Source organism: Schistocerca piceifrons, chromosome 5, assembly GCF_021461385.2.
Source record: "Schistocerca piceifrons isolate TAMUIC-IGC-003096 chromosome 5, iqSchPice1.1, whole genome shotgun sequence".
Lineage (NCBI taxonomy): Eukaryota > Metazoa > Arthropoda > Insecta > Orthoptera > Acrididae > Schistocerca > Schistocerca piceifrons.
The window spans coordinates 599,750,793-599,766,605 of NC_060142.1; the positions used below are offsets into that span (position 1 = coordinate 599,750,793).

At 50.2% G+C, this 15,813-nt stretch overlaps 16 non-coding genes across 16 annotated transcripts; all 16 read left to right on the top strand.

Annotated features, from left to right (window-relative positions):
* The first annotated feature begins 67 nt into the window (after positions 1-67).
* Trnan-guu lies at positions 68-141 on the top strand. Its single transcript has one exon. It is a non-coding gene; the product is annotated as a tRNA-Asn (tRNA).
* Positions 142-2,953: 2,812 nt separating this feature from the next.
* Trnan-guu lies at positions 2,954-3,027 on the top strand. The gene has a single exon. It is a non-coding gene; the product is annotated as a tRNA-Asn (tRNA).
* Positions 3,028-3,716: 689 nt separating this feature from the next.
* Positions 3,717-3,788, top strand: Trnat-cgu. Its single transcript has one exon. It is a non-coding gene; the product is annotated as a tRNA-Thr (tRNA).
* Positions 3,789-4,121: 333 nt separating this feature from the next.
* Trnan-guu lies at positions 4,122-4,195 on the top strand. Its single transcript has one exon. It is a non-coding gene; the product is annotated as a tRNA-Asn (tRNA).
* A 2,813-nt stretch (positions 4,196-7,008) lies between these two features.
* Positions 7,009-7,082, top strand: Trnan-guu. Its single transcript has one exon. It is a non-coding gene; the product is annotated as a tRNA-Asn (tRNA).
* Positions 7,083-7,771: 689 nt separating this feature from the next.
* Trnat-cgu lies at positions 7,772-7,843 on the top strand. The gene has a single exon. It is a non-coding gene; the product is annotated as a tRNA-Thr (tRNA).
* A 333-nt stretch (positions 7,844-8,176) lies between these two features.
* Trnan-guu lies at positions 8,177-8,250 on the top strand. The gene has a single exon. It is a non-coding gene; the product is annotated as a tRNA-Asn (tRNA).
* Positions 8,251-8,939: 689 nt separating this feature from the next.
* On the top strand, positions 8,940-9,011 carry Trnat-cgu. The gene has a single exon. It is a non-coding gene; the product is annotated as a tRNA-Thr (tRNA).
* Positions 9,012-9,344: 333 nt separating this feature from the next.
* On the top strand, positions 9,345-9,418 carry Trnan-guu. Its single transcript has one exon. It is a non-coding gene; the product is annotated as a tRNA-Asn (tRNA).
* A 689-nt stretch (positions 9,419-10,107) lies between these two features.
* On the top strand, positions 10,108-10,179 carry Trnat-cgu. Its single transcript has one exon. It is a non-coding gene; the product is annotated as a tRNA-Thr (tRNA).
* A 333-nt stretch (positions 10,180-10,512) lies between these two features.
* Trnan-guu lies at positions 10,513-10,586 on the top strand. Its single transcript has one exon. It is a non-coding gene; the product is annotated as a tRNA-Asn (tRNA).
* A 689-nt stretch (positions 10,587-11,275) lies between these two features.
* On the top strand, positions 11,276-11,347 carry Trnat-cgu. The gene has a single exon. It is a non-coding gene; the product is annotated as a tRNA-Thr (tRNA).
* Positions 11,348-11,680: 333 nt separating this feature from the next.
* On the top strand, positions 11,681-11,754 carry Trnan-guu. Its single transcript has one exon. It is a non-coding gene; the product is annotated as a tRNA-Asn (tRNA).
* A 2,812-nt stretch (positions 11,755-14,566) lies between these two features.
* Trnan-guu lies at positions 14,567-14,640 on the top strand. Its single transcript has one exon. It is a non-coding gene; the product is annotated as a tRNA-Asn (tRNA).
* Positions 14,641-15,329: 689 nt separating this feature from the next.
* On the top strand, positions 15,330-15,401 carry Trnat-cgu. Its single transcript has one exon. It is a non-coding gene; the product is annotated as a tRNA-Thr (tRNA).
* Positions 15,402-15,734: 333 nt separating this feature from the next.
* On the top strand, positions 15,735-15,808 carry Trnan-guu. Its single transcript has one exon. It is a non-coding gene; the product is annotated as a tRNA-Asn (tRNA).
* The last annotated feature ends 5 nt before the right edge of the window (positions 15,809-15,813 follow it).

Below are 15,813 nucleotides of genomic sequence, written 5' to 3' on the forward strand. Positions count from 1 at the left end.
TGCGAGATTCCTGCAGAAGGTATACGAATTGCGTTGATATACAGAGCACAAGGGAGCCAAAGTCAAGGCCTCCGTGGCGCAATCGGCTAGCGCGTTCGGCTGTTAACCGAAAGGTTGGTGGTTCGAGCCCACCCGGGGGCGAAATCGTTTTAACCGGCACCGAGGTGAGGACATACGTCAACTTTGTTAGAGATACACAGCTAGTGTGACAATTTGGCTGCGTTTGAGTGATGCCACAGAGCCTTATACACATTCAGCCAAGTGACACTGTAGGTAAAAACATGGCCCTACACAGACGTTCTACTGTTTTCCTTTTTATTCGTCATGTGTGACACTGCAGTAGAGGGACGCCCACTACAAAAGACGCATTCTTTACATTCAATTTCAGCATATACGTCGCGAGTGCCATATGACAGGGCCTGTCTCTCGATGTCGATTTGTATTTGGTGTCTCTTAAGTGTCGGTCTGCAGTAGGCCGCTGTTGGCCGAGCGACGTGCAGTCGCCTTACATGAAGCCCCATGGGCAACGCCAGTGCCACTGTGGACAACAGCATACTGTAGCCAGAGAGACGAGCCGAAAGGCGCATTTCGCAGTCGAGCCACGCTGTCCCACAAGCTGTGCACTAGGTCAGGATTGTGCAGACCGCAAACTTTTAGTGGCCGACGCTCGTCGTCGATCGCAAGGGCGAAACATTCAAGAGATTTGGAAAACGGCAATGTGGACACCCCCAGCAGCAGCTGTGTGCCAAATCCGATATCTGGTCGAGGGCTGCAAGATTCAGTATGATGAAGTACCAATTTGGGGATAGCTCACAAACGCTAAGCTGCCGCCTTCTTAGCTCAGTGGTAGTGTGGACGTGCCTAGTCTTCCGCTCCGCCGTAGCGTTACGTATAGTGGACTATCGTTTTTGTTACGTGTTGTGTTGCAACTTCTGAGAGTATTTCTCCGTCGTTGTTTCGTACCTTGTGTTACTTTCTGTCCTTATTTCAGTGTTTTTTGTGTAGCGGTTTCGACCGCATATTTTGAAAATGTCGTCCCAGGTTATTCCTCGTCAGGCTACAGTTAGTTTTGCTTTTGACAAGTCAACCCGCCATGTGCAACCTAGTTCTCTTGAGATTCATGATTGGTTGGTAGATACCTTTGGTGTTCATTCGGATCAGGTGCACACTGCTTATTTTGATACCGAACTGTATGTTTTCTTTGTTAAGTTTATGGACCCACTTCAGGTTGATAAAATTCTTTCTAAATATGGTCATCAAGTTCTCTTTCGGCATCGGGATGATTCTGTAAGTACCGTGCTGCTTTCCAATGCTTCCATCACGTATACCAATGTTCGTGTTTACAACCTTCCACCGGAGGTGGATAATGTCTATCTTAAGGAGGGTCTACAGAAGTATGGTGATGTAAAGAGCATTCGCCTTGAACGCTGGTCAAGCCAACATCGCCTGCAATGTTACAGTGGTATTCGTTCAGTCGAAATGCACGTTAAGCAGAATATTCCATCTCACCTGCAGATCGGTGGATATCGTGTCCATGTAACATATAGTGGTCAGGTTGGCACCTGTTTTTTGTGCAATGAAAGTGGTCACGTGCGTACCGACTGTCCGCGGAGAGTTTTTGTTTTAAAAAATTCTCTCGAACAGCGTCGCAAGTTAACGGTCGCTGACCTCGTTGCAGGTGGTTCTGCTCTTGGTGTAGCACAGTCCAGTGGTAGTAGCGCCCCGCCACAGGTTTTGCGCACCCCTGATACAGAATTTCCTCCTTTGCGTGCTAAATCTGATGTTGTTCCGTCTGTCCCTCAGGTGGGTGTGCCACTTTTGAATAATAAGAGGCGTCGCCCACACGATGGAAATAGTACGGATGAGGATCTCCCTGAGATGCCCCAGTCCGAGCGACCGGCATCCTCCGAGCCACTGTGTACTGTAGCTGCTCCCTGCCCTCCTGAGGTAGCGGTTCCGGTGGCGGCTGCTGGCGCCCCTCCGGCCTCCGACGCAGCTTCTCTCGAGTCGGGTCGTCGGTCGGGCCTGTTGGCGCCGTCTTCCGAACCGACTTCGATGTCACAACAAGTGGAGCCGCGACAACTTCCTGCTTCGCTGCCCCATACCTCTGCCAGCGGAGCTGCTCCGCTTCCTTCCAACTCTGCGGCCTCGGACCTTCCTGCTCACGTTTCGCCTCCGTGCAGTCCATGTTTGCCGGAAGCTAGTGCAGGTGTTGACCATTCCGTTTTGTCGGATGTTTCCCCCGCGACCCCGGATCCCGCATGTGGACCGGCGCGGGTGGTGTCGGATACAGAACTTGACCCTCCTACGTCACCGGCGGCTGAAGTTTCCTTGCCCGTCAGCCGACGCAAGTTACGCGTTCAGCCGAACGTTAATGCTGTTCGTAAAAAACCGAAACGTAAGGGATCCGCGGAACGGGGTAGCAGTCCCCCTCCCTCGGATGCCTCCGTCACCCCTGCTATGGACTGTGACGCTGGTGCGTCGGTGTAGGTGATTTGTTTTCTCGCTTTTCTCTCTATGGTTCAAGCATACACCTTAAAAAAAAAAAAAAAAAAAAAAAAAGTGGTAGAGCACTGGTCTCGTAAACCAGGGGTCGTGAGTTCGAACCTCACAGAAGGCATTCATTTTTTAAACCTTCCTGCAAGGAGCGGAGCTATCTCGAGCAGCATCTAACACATGGCAGTACACTGAATGAAAGGGATGTTCTACAACCTATGACAAGTATTCTACTGGCCTCAGAGGTTTTCTGAATGCATAGGTTGAACATTGGTTTGTATGCATTTTGTAGTATAATGTCATGCTTGGCGATGTCATTCGTTTACGAGCCTCGCTACAGTGTGCATGCACGTTATCCATGTGAAGAGGCGTAAGCAAATGCTACCATTCTGCGAGATTCCTGCAGAAGGTATACGAATTGCGTTGATATACAGAGCACAAGGGAGCCAAAGTCAAGGCCTCCGTGGCGCAATCGGCTAGCGCGTTCGGCTGTTAACCGAAAGGTTGGTGGTTCGAGCCCACCCGGGGGCGAAATCGTTTTAACCGGCACCGAGGTGAGGACATACGTCAACTTTGTTAGAGATACACAGCTAGTGTGACAATTTGGCTGCGTTTGAGTGATGCCACAGAGCCTTATACACATTCAGCCAAGTGACACTGTAGGTAAAAACATGGCCCTACACAGACGTTCTACTGTTTTCCTTTTTATTCGTCATGTGTGACACTGCAGTAGAGGGACGCCCACTACAAAAGACGCATTCTTTACATTCAATTTCAGCATATACGTCGCGAGTGCCATATGACAGGGCCTGTCTCCCGATGTCGATTTGTATTTGGTGTCTCTTAAGTGTCGGTCTGCAGTAGGCCGCTGTTGGCCGAGCGACGTGCAGTCGCCTTACATGAAGCCCCATGGGCAACGCCAGTGCCACTGTGGACAACAGCATACTGTAGCCAGAGAGACGAGCCGAAAGGCGCATTTCGCAGTCGAGCCACGCTGTCCCACAAGCTGTGCACTAGGTCAGGATTGTGCAGACCGCAAACTTTTAGTGGGCCGACGCTCGTCGTCGATCGCAAGGGCGAAACATTCAAGAGATTTGGAAAACGGCAATGTGGACACCCCCAGCAGCAGCTGTGTGCCAAATCCGATATCTGGTCGAGGGCTGCAAGATTCAGTATGATGAAGTACCAATTTGGGGATAGCTCACAAACGCTAAGCTGCCGCCTTCTTAGCTCAGTGGTAGAGCACTGGTCTCGTAAACCAGGGGTCGTGAGTTCGAACCTCACAGAAGGCATTCATTTTTTAAACCTTCCTGCAAGGAGCGGAGCTATCTCGAGCAGCATCTAACACATGGCAGTACACTGAATGAAAGGAATGTTCTACAACCTATGACAAGTATTCTACTGGCCTCAGAGGTTTTCTGAATGCATAGGTTGAACATTGGTTTGTATGCATTTTGTAGTATAATGTCATGCTTGGCGATGTCATTCGTTTACGAGCCTCGCTACAGTGTGCATGCACGTTATCCATGTGAAGAGGCGTAAGCAAATGCTACCATTCTGCGAGATTCCTGCAGAAGGTATACGAATTGCGTTGATATACAGAGCACAAGGGAGCCAAAGTCAAGGCCTCCGTGGCGCAATCGGCTAGCGCGTTCGGCTGTTAACCGAAAGGTTGGTGGTTCGAGCCCACCCGGGGGCGAAATCGTTTTAACCGGCACCGAGGTGAGGACATACGTCAACTTTGTTAGAGATACACAGCTAGTGTGACAATTTGGCTGCGTTTGAGTGATGCCACAGAGCCTTATACACATTCAGCCAAGTGACACTGTAGGTAAAAACATGGCCCTACACAGACGTTCTACTGTTTTCCTTTTTATTCGTCATGTGTGACACTGCAGTAGAGGGACGCCCACTACAAAAGACGCATTCTTTACATTCAATTTCAGCATATACGTCGCGAGTGCCATATGACAGGGCCTGTCTCTCGATGTCGATTTGTATTTGGTGTCTCTTAAGTGTCGGTCTGCAGTAGGCCGCTGTTGGCCGAGCGACGTGCAGTCGCCTTACATGAAGCCCCATGGGCAACGCCAGTGCCACTGTGGACAACAGCATACTGTAGCCAGAGAGACGAGCCGAAAGGCGCATTTCGCAGTCGAGCCACGCTGTCCCACAAGCTGTGCACTAGGTCAGGATTGTGCAGACCGCAAACTTTTAGTGGGCCGACGCTCGTCGTCGATCGCAAGGGCGAAACATTCAAGAGATTTGGAAAACGGCAATGTGGACACCCCCAGCAGCAGCTGTGTGCCAAATCCGATATCTGGTCGAGGGCTGCAAGATTCAGTATGATGAAGTACCAATTTGGGGATAGCTCACAAACGCTAAGCTGCCGCCTTCTTAGCTCAGTGGTAGTGTGGACGTGCCTAGTCTTCCGCTCCGCCGTAGCGTTACGTATAGTGGACTATCGTTTTTGTTACGTGTTGTGTTGCAACTTCTGAGAGTATTTCTCCGTCGTTGTTTCGTACCTTGTGTTACTTTCTGTCCTTATTTCAGTGTTTTTTGTGTAGCGGTTTCGACCGCATATTTTGAAAATGTCGTCCCAGGTTATTCCTCGTCAGGCTACAGTTAGTTTTGCTTTTGACAAGTCAACCCGCCATGTGCAACCTAGTTCTCTTGAGATTCATGATTGGTTGGTAGATACCTTTGGTGTTCATTCGGATCAGGTGCACACTGCTTATTTTGATACCGAACTGTATGTTTTCTTTGTTAAGTTTATGGACCCACTTCAGGTTGATAAAATTCTTTCTAAATATGGTCATCAAGTTCTCTTTCGGCATCGGGATGATTCTGTAAGTACCGTGCTGCTTTCCAATGCTTCCATCACGTATACCAATGTTCGTGTTTACAACCTTCCACCGGAGGTGGATAATGTCTATCTTAAGGAGGGTCTACAGAAGTATGGTGATGTAAAGAGCATTCGCCTTGAACGCTGGTCAAGCCAACATCGCCTGCAATGTTACAGTGGTATTCGTTCAGTCGAAATGCACGTTAAGCAGAATATTCCATCTCACCTGCAGATCGGTGGATATCGTGTCCATGTAACATATAGTGGTCAGGTTGGCACCTGTTTTTTGTGCAATGAAAGTGGTCACGTGCGTACCGACTGTCCGCGGAGAGTTTTTGTTTTAAAAAATTCTCTCGAACAGCGTCGCAAGTTAACGGTCGCTGACCTCGTTGCAGGTGGTTCTGCTCTTGGTGTAGCACAGTCCAGTGGTAGTAGCGCCCCGCCACAGGTTTTGCGCACCCCTGATACAGAATTTCCTCCTTTGCGTGCTAAATCTGATGTTGTTCCGTCTGTCCCTCAGGTGGGTGTGCCACTTTTGAATAATAAGAGGCGTCGCCCACACGATGGAAATAGTACGGATGAGGATCTCCCTGAGATGCCCCAGTCCGAGCGACCGGCATCCTCCGAGCCACTGTGTACTGTAGCTGCTCCCTGCCCTCCTGAGGTAGCGGTTCCGGTGGCGGCTGCTGGCGCCCCTCCGGCCTCCGACGCAGCTTCTCTCGAGTCGGGTCATCGGTCGGGCCTGTTGGCGCCGTCTTCCGAACCGACTTCGATGTCACAACAAGTGGAGCCGCGACAACTTCCTGCTTCGCTGCCCCATACCTCTGCCAGCGGAGCTGCTCCGCTTCCTTCCAACTCTGCGGCCTCGGACCTTCCTGCTCACGTTTCGCCTCCGTGCAGTCCATGTTTGCCGGAAGCTAGTGCAGGTGTTGACCATTCCGTTTTGTCGGATGTTTCCCCCGCGACCCCGGATCCCGCATGTGGACCGGCGCGGGTGGTGTCGGATACAGAACTTGACCCTCCTACGTCACCGGCGGCTGAAGTTTCCTTGCCCGTCAGCCGACGCAAGTTACGCGTTCAGCCGAACGTTAATGCTGTTCGTAAAAAACCGAAACGTAAGGGATCCGCGGAACGGGGTAGCAGTCCCCCTCCCTCGGATGCCTCCGTCACCCCTGCTATGGACTGTGACGCTGGTGCGTCGGTGTAGGTGATTTGTTTTCTCGCTTTTCTCTCTATGGTTCAAGCATACACCTTAAAAAAAAAAAAAAAAAAAAAAAAAGTGGTAGAGCACTGGTCTCGTAAACCAGGGGTCGTGAGTTCGAACCTCACAGAAGGCATTCATTTTTTAAACCTTCCTGCAAGGAGCGGAGCTATCTCGAGCAGCATCTAACACATGGCAGTACACTGAATGAAAGGGATGTTCTACAACCTATGACAAGTATTCTACTGGCCTCAGAGGTTTTCTGAATGCATAGGTTGAACATTGGTTTGTATGCATTTTGTAGTATAATGTCATGCTTGGCGATGTCATTCGTTTACGAGCCTCGCTACAGTGTGCATGCACGTTATCCATGTGAAGAGGCGTAAGCAAATGCTACCATTCTGCGAGATTCCTGCAGAAGGTATACGAATTGCGTTGATATACAGAGCACAAGGGAGCCAAAGTCAAGGCCTCCGTGGCGCAATCGGCTAGCGCGTTCGGCTGTTAACCGAAAGGTTGGTGGTTCGAGCCCACCCGGGGGCGAAATCGTTTTAACCGGCACCGAGGTGAGGACATACGTCAACTTTGTTAGAGATACACAGCTAGTGTGACAATTTGGCTGCGTTTGAGTGATGCCACAGAGCCTTATACACATTCAGCCAAGTGACACTGTAGGTAAAAACATGGCCCTACACAGACGTTCTACTGTTTTCCTTTTTATTCGTCATGTGTGACACTGCAGTAGAGGGACGCCCACTACAAAAGACGCATTCTTTACATTCAATTTCAGCATATACGTCGCGAGTGCCATATGACAGGGCCTGTCTCCCGATGTCGATTTGTATTTGGTGTCTCTTAAGTGTCGGTCTGCAGTAGGCCGCTGTTGGCCGAGCGACGTGCAGTCGCCTTACATGAAGCCCCATGGGCAACGCCAGTGCCACTGTGGACAACAGCATACTGTAGCCAGAGAGACGAGCCGAAAGGCGCATTTCGCAGTCGAGCCACGCTGTCCCACAAGCTGTGCACTAGGTCAGGATTGTGCAGACCGCAAACTTTTAGTGGGCCGACGCTCGTCGTCGATCGCAAGGGCGAAACATTCAAGAGATTTGGAAAACGGCAATGTGGACACCCCCAGCAGCAGCTGTGTGCCAAATCCGATATCTGGTCGAGGGCTGCAAGATTCAGTATGATGAAGTACCAATTTGGGGATAGCTCACAAACGCTAAGCTGCCGCCTTCTTAGCTCAGTGGTAGAGCACTGGTCTCGTAAACCAGGGGTCGTGAGTTCGAACCTCACAGAAGGCATTCATTTTTTAAACCTTCCTGCAAGGAGCGGAGCTATCTCGAGCAGCATCTAACACATGGCAGTACACTGAATGAAAGGAATGTTCTACAACCTATGACAAGTATTCTACTGGCCTCAGAGGTTTTCTGAATGCATAGGTTGAACATTGGTTTGTATGCATTTTGTAGTATAATGTCATGCTTGGCGATGTCATTCGTTTACGAGCCTCGCTACAGTGTGCATGCACGTTATCCATGTGAAGAGGCGTAAGCAAATGCTACCATTCTGCGAGATTCCTGCAGAAGGTATACGAATTGCGTTGATATACAGAGCACAAGGGAGCCAAAGTCAAGGCCTCCGTGGCGCAATCGGCTAGCGCGTTCGGCTGTTAACCGAAAGGTTGGTGGTTCGAGCCCACCCGGGGGCGAAATCGTTTTAACCGGCACCGAGGTGAGGACATACGTCAACTTTGTTAGAGATACACAGCTAGTGTGACAATTTGGCTGCGTTTGAGTGATGCCACAGAGCCTTATACACATTCAGCCAAGTGACACTGTAGGTAAAAACATGGCCCTACACAGACGTTCTACTGTTTTCCTTTTTATTCGTCATGTGTGACACTGCAGTAGAGGGACGCCCACTACAAAAGACGCATTCTTTACATTCAATTTCAGCATATACGTCGCGAGTGCCATATGACAGGGCCTGTCTCTCGATGTCGATTTGTATTTGGTGTCTCTTAAGTGTCGGTCTGCAGTAGGCCGCTGTTGGCCGAGCGACGTGCAGTCGCCTTACATGAAGCCCCATGGGCAACGCCAGTGCCACTGTGGACAACAGCATACTGTAGCCAGAGAGACGAGCCGAAAGGCGCATTTCGCAGTCGAGCCACGCTGTCCCACAAGCTGTGCACTAGGTCAGGATTGTGCAGACCGCAAACTTTTAGTGGGCCGACGCTCGTCGTCGATCGCAAGGGCGAAACATTCAAGAGATTTGGAAAACGGCAATGTGGACACCCCCAGCAGCAGCTGTGTGCCAAATCCGATATCTGGTCGAGGGCTGCAAGATTCAGTATGATGAAGTACCAATTTGGGGATAGCTCACAAACGCTAAGCTGCCGCCTTCTTAGCTCAGTGGTAGAGCACTGGTCTCGTAAACCAGGGGTCGTGAGTTCGAACCTCACAGAAGGCATTCATTTTTTAAACCTTCCTGCAAGGAGCGGAGCTATCTCGAGCAGCATCTAACACATGGCAGTACACTGAATGAAAGGAATGTTCTACAACCTATGACAAGTATTCTACTGGCCTCAGAGGTTTTCTGAATGCATAGGTTGAACATTGGTTTGTATGCATTTTGTAGTATAATGTCATGCTTGGCGATGTCATTCGTTTACGAGCCTCGCTACAGTGTGCATGCACGTTATCCATGTGAAGAGGCGTAAGCAAATGCTACCATTCTGCGAGATTCCTGCAGAAGGTATACGAATTGCGTTGATATACAGAGCACAAGGGAGCCAAAGTCAAGGCCTCCGTGGCGCAATCGGCTAGCGCGTTCGGCTGTTAACCGAAAGGTTGGTGGTTCGAGCCCACCCGGGGGCGAAATCGTTTTAACCGGCACCGAGGTGAGGACATACGTCAACTTTGTTAGAGATACACAGCTAGTGTGACAATTTGGCTGCGTTTGAGTGATGCCACAGAGCCTTATACACATTCAGCCAAGTGACACTGTAGGTAAAAACATGGCCCTACACAGACGTTCTACTGTTTTCCTTTTTATTCGTCATGTGTGACACTGCAGTAGAGGGACGCCCACTACAAAAGACGCATTCTTTACATTCAATTTCAGCATATACGTCGCGAGTGCCATATGACAGGGCCTGTCTCTCGATGTCGATTTGTATTTGGTGTCTCTTAAGTGTCGGTCTGCAGTAGGCCGCTGTTGGCCGAGCGACGTGCAGTCGCCTTACATGAAGCCCCATGGGCAACGCCAGTGCCACTGTGGACAACAGCATACTGTAGCCAGAGAGACGAGCCGAAAGGCGCATTTCGCAGTCGAGCCACGCTGTCCCACAAGCTGTGCACTAGGTCAGGATTGTGCAGACCGCAAACTTTTAGTGGGCCGACGCTCGTCGTCGATCGCAAGGGCGAAACATTCAAGAGATTTGGAAAACGGCAATGTGGACACCCCCAGCAGCAGCTGTGTGCCAAATCCGATATCTGGTCGAGGGCTGCAAGATTCAGTATGATGAAGTACCAATTTGGGGATAGCTCACAAACGCTAAGCTGCCGCCTTCTTAGCTCAGTGGTAGAGCACTGGTCTCGTAAACCAGGGGTCGTGAGTTCGAACCTCACAGAAGGCATTCATTTTTTAAACCTTCCTGCAAGGAGCGGAGCTATCTCGAGCAGCATCTAACACATGGCAGTACACTGAATGAAAGGAATGTTCTACAACCTATGACAAGTATTCTACTGGCCTCAGAGGTTTTCTGAATGCATAGGTTGAACATTGGTTTGTATGCATTTTGTAGTATAATGTCATGCTTGGCGATGTCATTCGTTTACGAGCCTCGCTACAGTGTGCATGCACGTTATCCATGTGAAGAGGCGTAAGCAAATGCTACCATTCTGCGAGATTCCTGCAGAAGGTATACGAATTGCGTTGATATACAGAGCACAAGGGAGCCAAAGTCAAGGCCTCCGTGGCGCAATCGGCTTGCGCGTTCGGCTGTTAACCGAAAGGTTGGTGGTTCGAGCCCACCCGGGGGCGAAATCGTTTTAACCGGCACCGAGGTGAGGACATACGTCAACTTTGTTAGAGATACACAGCTAGTGTGACAATTTGGCTGCGTTTGAGTGATGCCACAGAGCCTTATACACATTCAGCCAAGTGACACTGTAGGTAAAAACATGGCCCTACACAGACGTTCTACTGTTTTCCTTTTTATTCGTCATGTGTGACACTGCAGTAGAGGGACGCCCACTACAAAAGACGCATTCTTTACATTCAATTTCAGCATATACGTCGCGAGTGCCATATGACAGGGCCTGTCTCTCGATGTCGATTTGTATTTGGTGTCTCTTAAGTGTCGGTCTGCAGTAGGCCGCTGTTGGCCGAGCGACGTGCAGTCGCCTTACATGAAGCCCCATGGGCAACGCCAGTGCCACTGTGGACAACAGCATACTGTAGCCAGAGAGACGAGCCGAAAGGCGCATTTCGCAGTCGAGCCACGCTGTCCCACAAGCTGTGCACTAGGTCAGGATTGTGCAGACCGCAAACTTTTAGTGGGCCGACGCTCGTCGTCGATCGCAAGGGCGAAACATTCAAGAGATTTGGAAAACGGCAATGTGGACACCCCCAGCAGCAGCTGTGTGCCAAATCCGATATCTGGTCGAGGGCTGCAAGATTCAGTATGATGAAGTACCAATTTGGGGATAGCTCACAAACGCTAAGCTGCCGCCTTCTTAGCTCAGTGGTAGAGCACTGGTCTCGTAAACCAGGGGTCGTGAGTTCGAACCTCACAGAAGGCATTCATTTTTTAAACCTTCCTGCAAGGAGCGGAGCTATCTCGAGCAGCATCTAACACATGGCAGTACACTGAATGAAAGGAATGTTCTACAACCTATGACAAGTATTCTACTGGCCTCAGAGGTTTTCTGAATGCATAGGTTGAACATTGGTTTGTATGCATTTTGTAGTATAATGTCATGCTTGGCGATGTCATTCGTTTACGAGCCTCGCTACAGTGTGCATGCACGTTATCCATGTGAAGAGGCGTAAGCAAATGCTACCATTCTGCGAGATTCCTGCAGAAGGTATACGAATTGCGTTGATATACAGAGCACAAGGGAGCCAAAGTCAAGGCCTCCGTGGCGCAATCGGCTAGCGCGTTCGGCTGTTAACCGAAAGGTTGGTGGTTCGAGCCCACCCGGGGGCGAAATCGTTTTAACCGGCACCGAGGTGAGGACATACGTCAACTTTGTTAGAGATACACAGCTAGTGTGACAATTTGGCTGCGTTTGAGTGATGCCACAGAGCCTTATACACATTCAGCCAAGTGACACTGTAGGTAAAAACATGGCCCTACACAGACGTTCTACTGTTTTCCTTTTTATTCGTCATGTGTGACACTGCAGTAGAGGGACGCCCACTACAAAAGACGCATTCTTTACATTCAATTTCAGCATATACGTCGCGAGTGCCATATGACAGGGCCTGTCTCTCGATGTCGATTTGTATTTGGTGTCTCTTAAGTGTCGGTCTGCAGTAGGCCGCTGTTGGCCGAGCGACGTGCAGTCGCCTTACATGAAGCCCCATGGGCAACGCCAGTGCCACTGTGGACAACAGCATACTGTAGCCAGAGAGACGAGCCGAAAGGCGCATTTCGCAGTCGAGCCACGCTGTCCCACAAGCTGTGCACTAGGTCAGGATTGTGCAGACCGCAAACTTTTAGTGGGCCGACGCTCGTCGTCGATCGCAAGGGCGAAACATTCAAGAGATTTGGAAAACGGCAATGTGGACACCCCCAGCAGCAGCTGTGTGCCAAATCCGATATCTGGTCGAGGGCTGCAAGATTCAGTATGATGAAGTACCAATTTGGGGATAGCTCACAAACGCTAAGCTGCCGCCTTCTTAGCTCAGTGGTAGTGTGGACGTGCCTAGTCTTCCGCTCCGCCGTAGCGTTACGTATAGTGGACTATCGTTTTTGTTACGTGTTGTGTTGCAACTTCTGAGAGTATTTCTCCGTCGTTGTTTCGTACCTTGTGTTACTTTCTGTCCTTATTTCAGTGTTTTTTGTGTAGCGGTTTCGACCGCATATTTTGAAAATGTCGTCCCAGGTTATTCCTCGTCAGGCTACAGTTAGTTTTGCTTTTGACAAGTCAACCCGCCATGTGCAACCTAGTTCTCTTGAGATTCATGATTGGTTGGTAGATACCTTTGGTGTTCATTCGGATCAGGTGCACACTGCTTATTTTGATACCGAACTGTATGTTTTCTTTGTTAAGTTTATGGACCCACTTCAGGTTGATAAAATTCTTTCTAAATATGGTCATCAAGTTCTCTTTCGGCATCGGGATGATTCTGTAAGTACCGTGCTGCTTTCCAATGCTTCCATCACGTATACCAATGTTCGTGTTTACAACCTTCCACCGGAGGTGGATAATGTCTATCTTAAGGAGGGTCTACAGAAGTATGGTGATGTAAAGAGCATTCGCCTTGAACGCTGGTCAAGCCAACATCGCCTGCAATGTTACAGTGGTATTCGTTCAGTCGAAATGCACGTTAAGCAGAATATTCCATCTCACCTGCAGATCGGTGGATATCGTGTCCATGTAACATATAGTGGTCAGGTTGGCACCTGTTTTTTGTGCAATGAAAGTGGTCACGTGCGTACCGACTGTCCGCGGAGAGTTTTTGTTTTAAAAAATTCTCTCGAACAGCGTCGCAAGTTAACGGTCGCTGACCTCGTTGCAGGTGGTTCTGCTCTTGGTGTAGCACAGTCCAGTGGTAGTAGCGCCCCGCCACAGGTTTTGCGCACCCCTGATACAGAATTTCCTCCTTTGCGTGCTAAATCTGATGTTGTTCCGTCTGTCCCTCAGGTGGGTGTGCCACTTTTGAATAATAAGAGGCGTCGCCCACACGATGGAAATAGTACGGATGAGGATCTCCCTGAGATGCCCCAGTCCGAGCGACCAGCATACTCCGAGCCACTGTGTACTGTAGCTGCTCCCTGCCCTCCTGAGGTAGCGGTTCCGGTGGCGGCTGCTGGCGCCCCTCCGGCCTCCGACGCAGCTTCTCTCGAGTCGGGTCGTCGGTCGGGCCTGTTGGCGCCGTCTTCCGAACCGACTTCGATGTCACAACAAGTGGAGCCGCGACAACTTCCTGCTTCGCTGCCCCATACCTCTGCCAGCGGAGCTGCTCCGCTTCCTTCCAACTCTGCGGCCTCGGACCTTCCTGCTCACGTTTCGCCTCCGTGCAGTCCATGTTTGCCGGAAGCTAGTGCAGGTGTTGACCATTCCGTTTTGTCGGATGTTTCCCCCGCGACCCCGGATCCCGCATGTGGACCGGCGCGGGTGGTGTCGGATACAGAACTTGACCCTCCTACGTCACCGGCGGCTGAAGTTTCCTTGCCCGTCAGCCGACGCAAGTTACGCGTTCAGCCGAACGTTAATGCTGTTCGTAAAAAACCGAAACGTAAGGGATCCGCGGAACGGGGTAGCAGTCCCCCTCCCTCGGATGCCTCCGTCACCCCTGCTATGGACTGTGACGCTGGTGCGTCGGTGTAGGTGATTTGTTTTCTCGCTTTTCTCTCTATGGTTCAAGCATACACCTTAAAAAAAAAAAAAAAAAAAAAAAAGTGGTAGAGCACTGGTCTCGTAAACCAGGGGTCGTGAGTTCGAACCTCACAGAAGGCATTCATTTTTTAAACCTTCCTGCAAGGAGCGGAGCTATCTCGAGCAGCATCTAACACATGGCAGTACACTGAATGAAAGGGATGTTCTACAACCTATGACAAGTATTCTACTGGCCTCAGAGGTTTTCTGAATGCATAGGTTGAACATTGGTTTGTATGCATTTTGTAGTATAATGTCATGCTTGGCGATGTCATTCGTTTACGAGCCTCGCTACAGTGTGCATGCACGTTATCCATGTGAAGAGGCGTAAGCAAATGCTACCATTCTGCGAGATTCCTGCAGAAGGTATACGAATTGCGTTGATATACAGAGCACAAGGGAGCCAAAGTCAAGGCCTCCGTGGCGCAATCGGCTAGCGCGTTCGGCTGTTAACCGAAAGGTTGGTGGTTCGAGCCCACCCGGGGGCGAAATCGTTTTAACCGGCACCGAGGTGAGGACATACGTCAACTTTGTTAGAGATACACAGCTAGTGTGACAATTTGGCTGCGTTTGAGTGATGCCACAGAGCCTTATACACATTCAGCCAAGTGACACTGTAGGTAAAAACATGGCCCTACACAGACGTTCTACTGTTTTCCTTTTTATTCGTCATGTGTGACACTGCAGTAGAGGGACGCCCACTACAAAAGACGCATTCTTTACATTCAATTTCAGCATATACGTCGCGAGTGCCATATGACAGGGCCTGTCTCCCGATGTCGATTTGTATTTGGTGTCTCTTAAGTGTCGGTCTGCAGTAGGCCGCTGTTGGCCGAGCGACGTGCAGTCGCCTTACATGAAGCCCCATGGGCAACGCCAGTGCCACTGTGGACAACAGCATACTGTAGCCAGAGAGACGAGCCGAAAGGCGCATTTCGCAGTCGAGCCACGCTGTCCCACAAGCTGTGCACTAGGTCAGGATTGTGCAGACCGCAAACTTTTAGTGGGCCGACGCTCGTCGTCGATCGCAAGGGCGAAACATTCAAGAGATTTGGAAAACGGCAATGTGGACACCCCCAGCAGCAGCTGTGTGCCAAATCCGATATCTGGTCGAGGGCTGCAAGATTCAGTATGATGAAGTACCAATTTGGGGATAGCTCACAAACGCTAAGCTGCCGCCTTCTTAGCTCAGTGGTAGAGCACTGGTCTCGTAAACCAGGGGTCGTGAGTTCGAACCTCACAGAAGGCATTCATTTTTTAAACCTTCCTGCAAGGAGCGGAGCTATCTCGAGCAGCATCTAACACATGGCAGTACACTGAATGAAAGGAATGTTCTACAACCTATGACAAGTATTCTACTGGCCTCAGAGGTTTTCTGAATGCATAGGTTGAACATTGGTTTGTATGCATTTTGTAGTATAATGTCATGCTTGGCGATGTCATTCGTTTACGAGCCTCGCTACAGTGTGCATGCACGTTATCCATGTGAAGAGGCGTAAGCAAATGCTACCATTCTGCGAGATTCCTGCAGAAGGTATACGAATTGCGTTGATATACAGAGCACAAGGGAGCCAAAGTCAAGGTCTCCGTGGCGCAATCGGCTAGCGCGTTCGGCTGTTAACCGAAAGGTTGGTGGTTCGAGCCCACCCGGGGGCGAAATC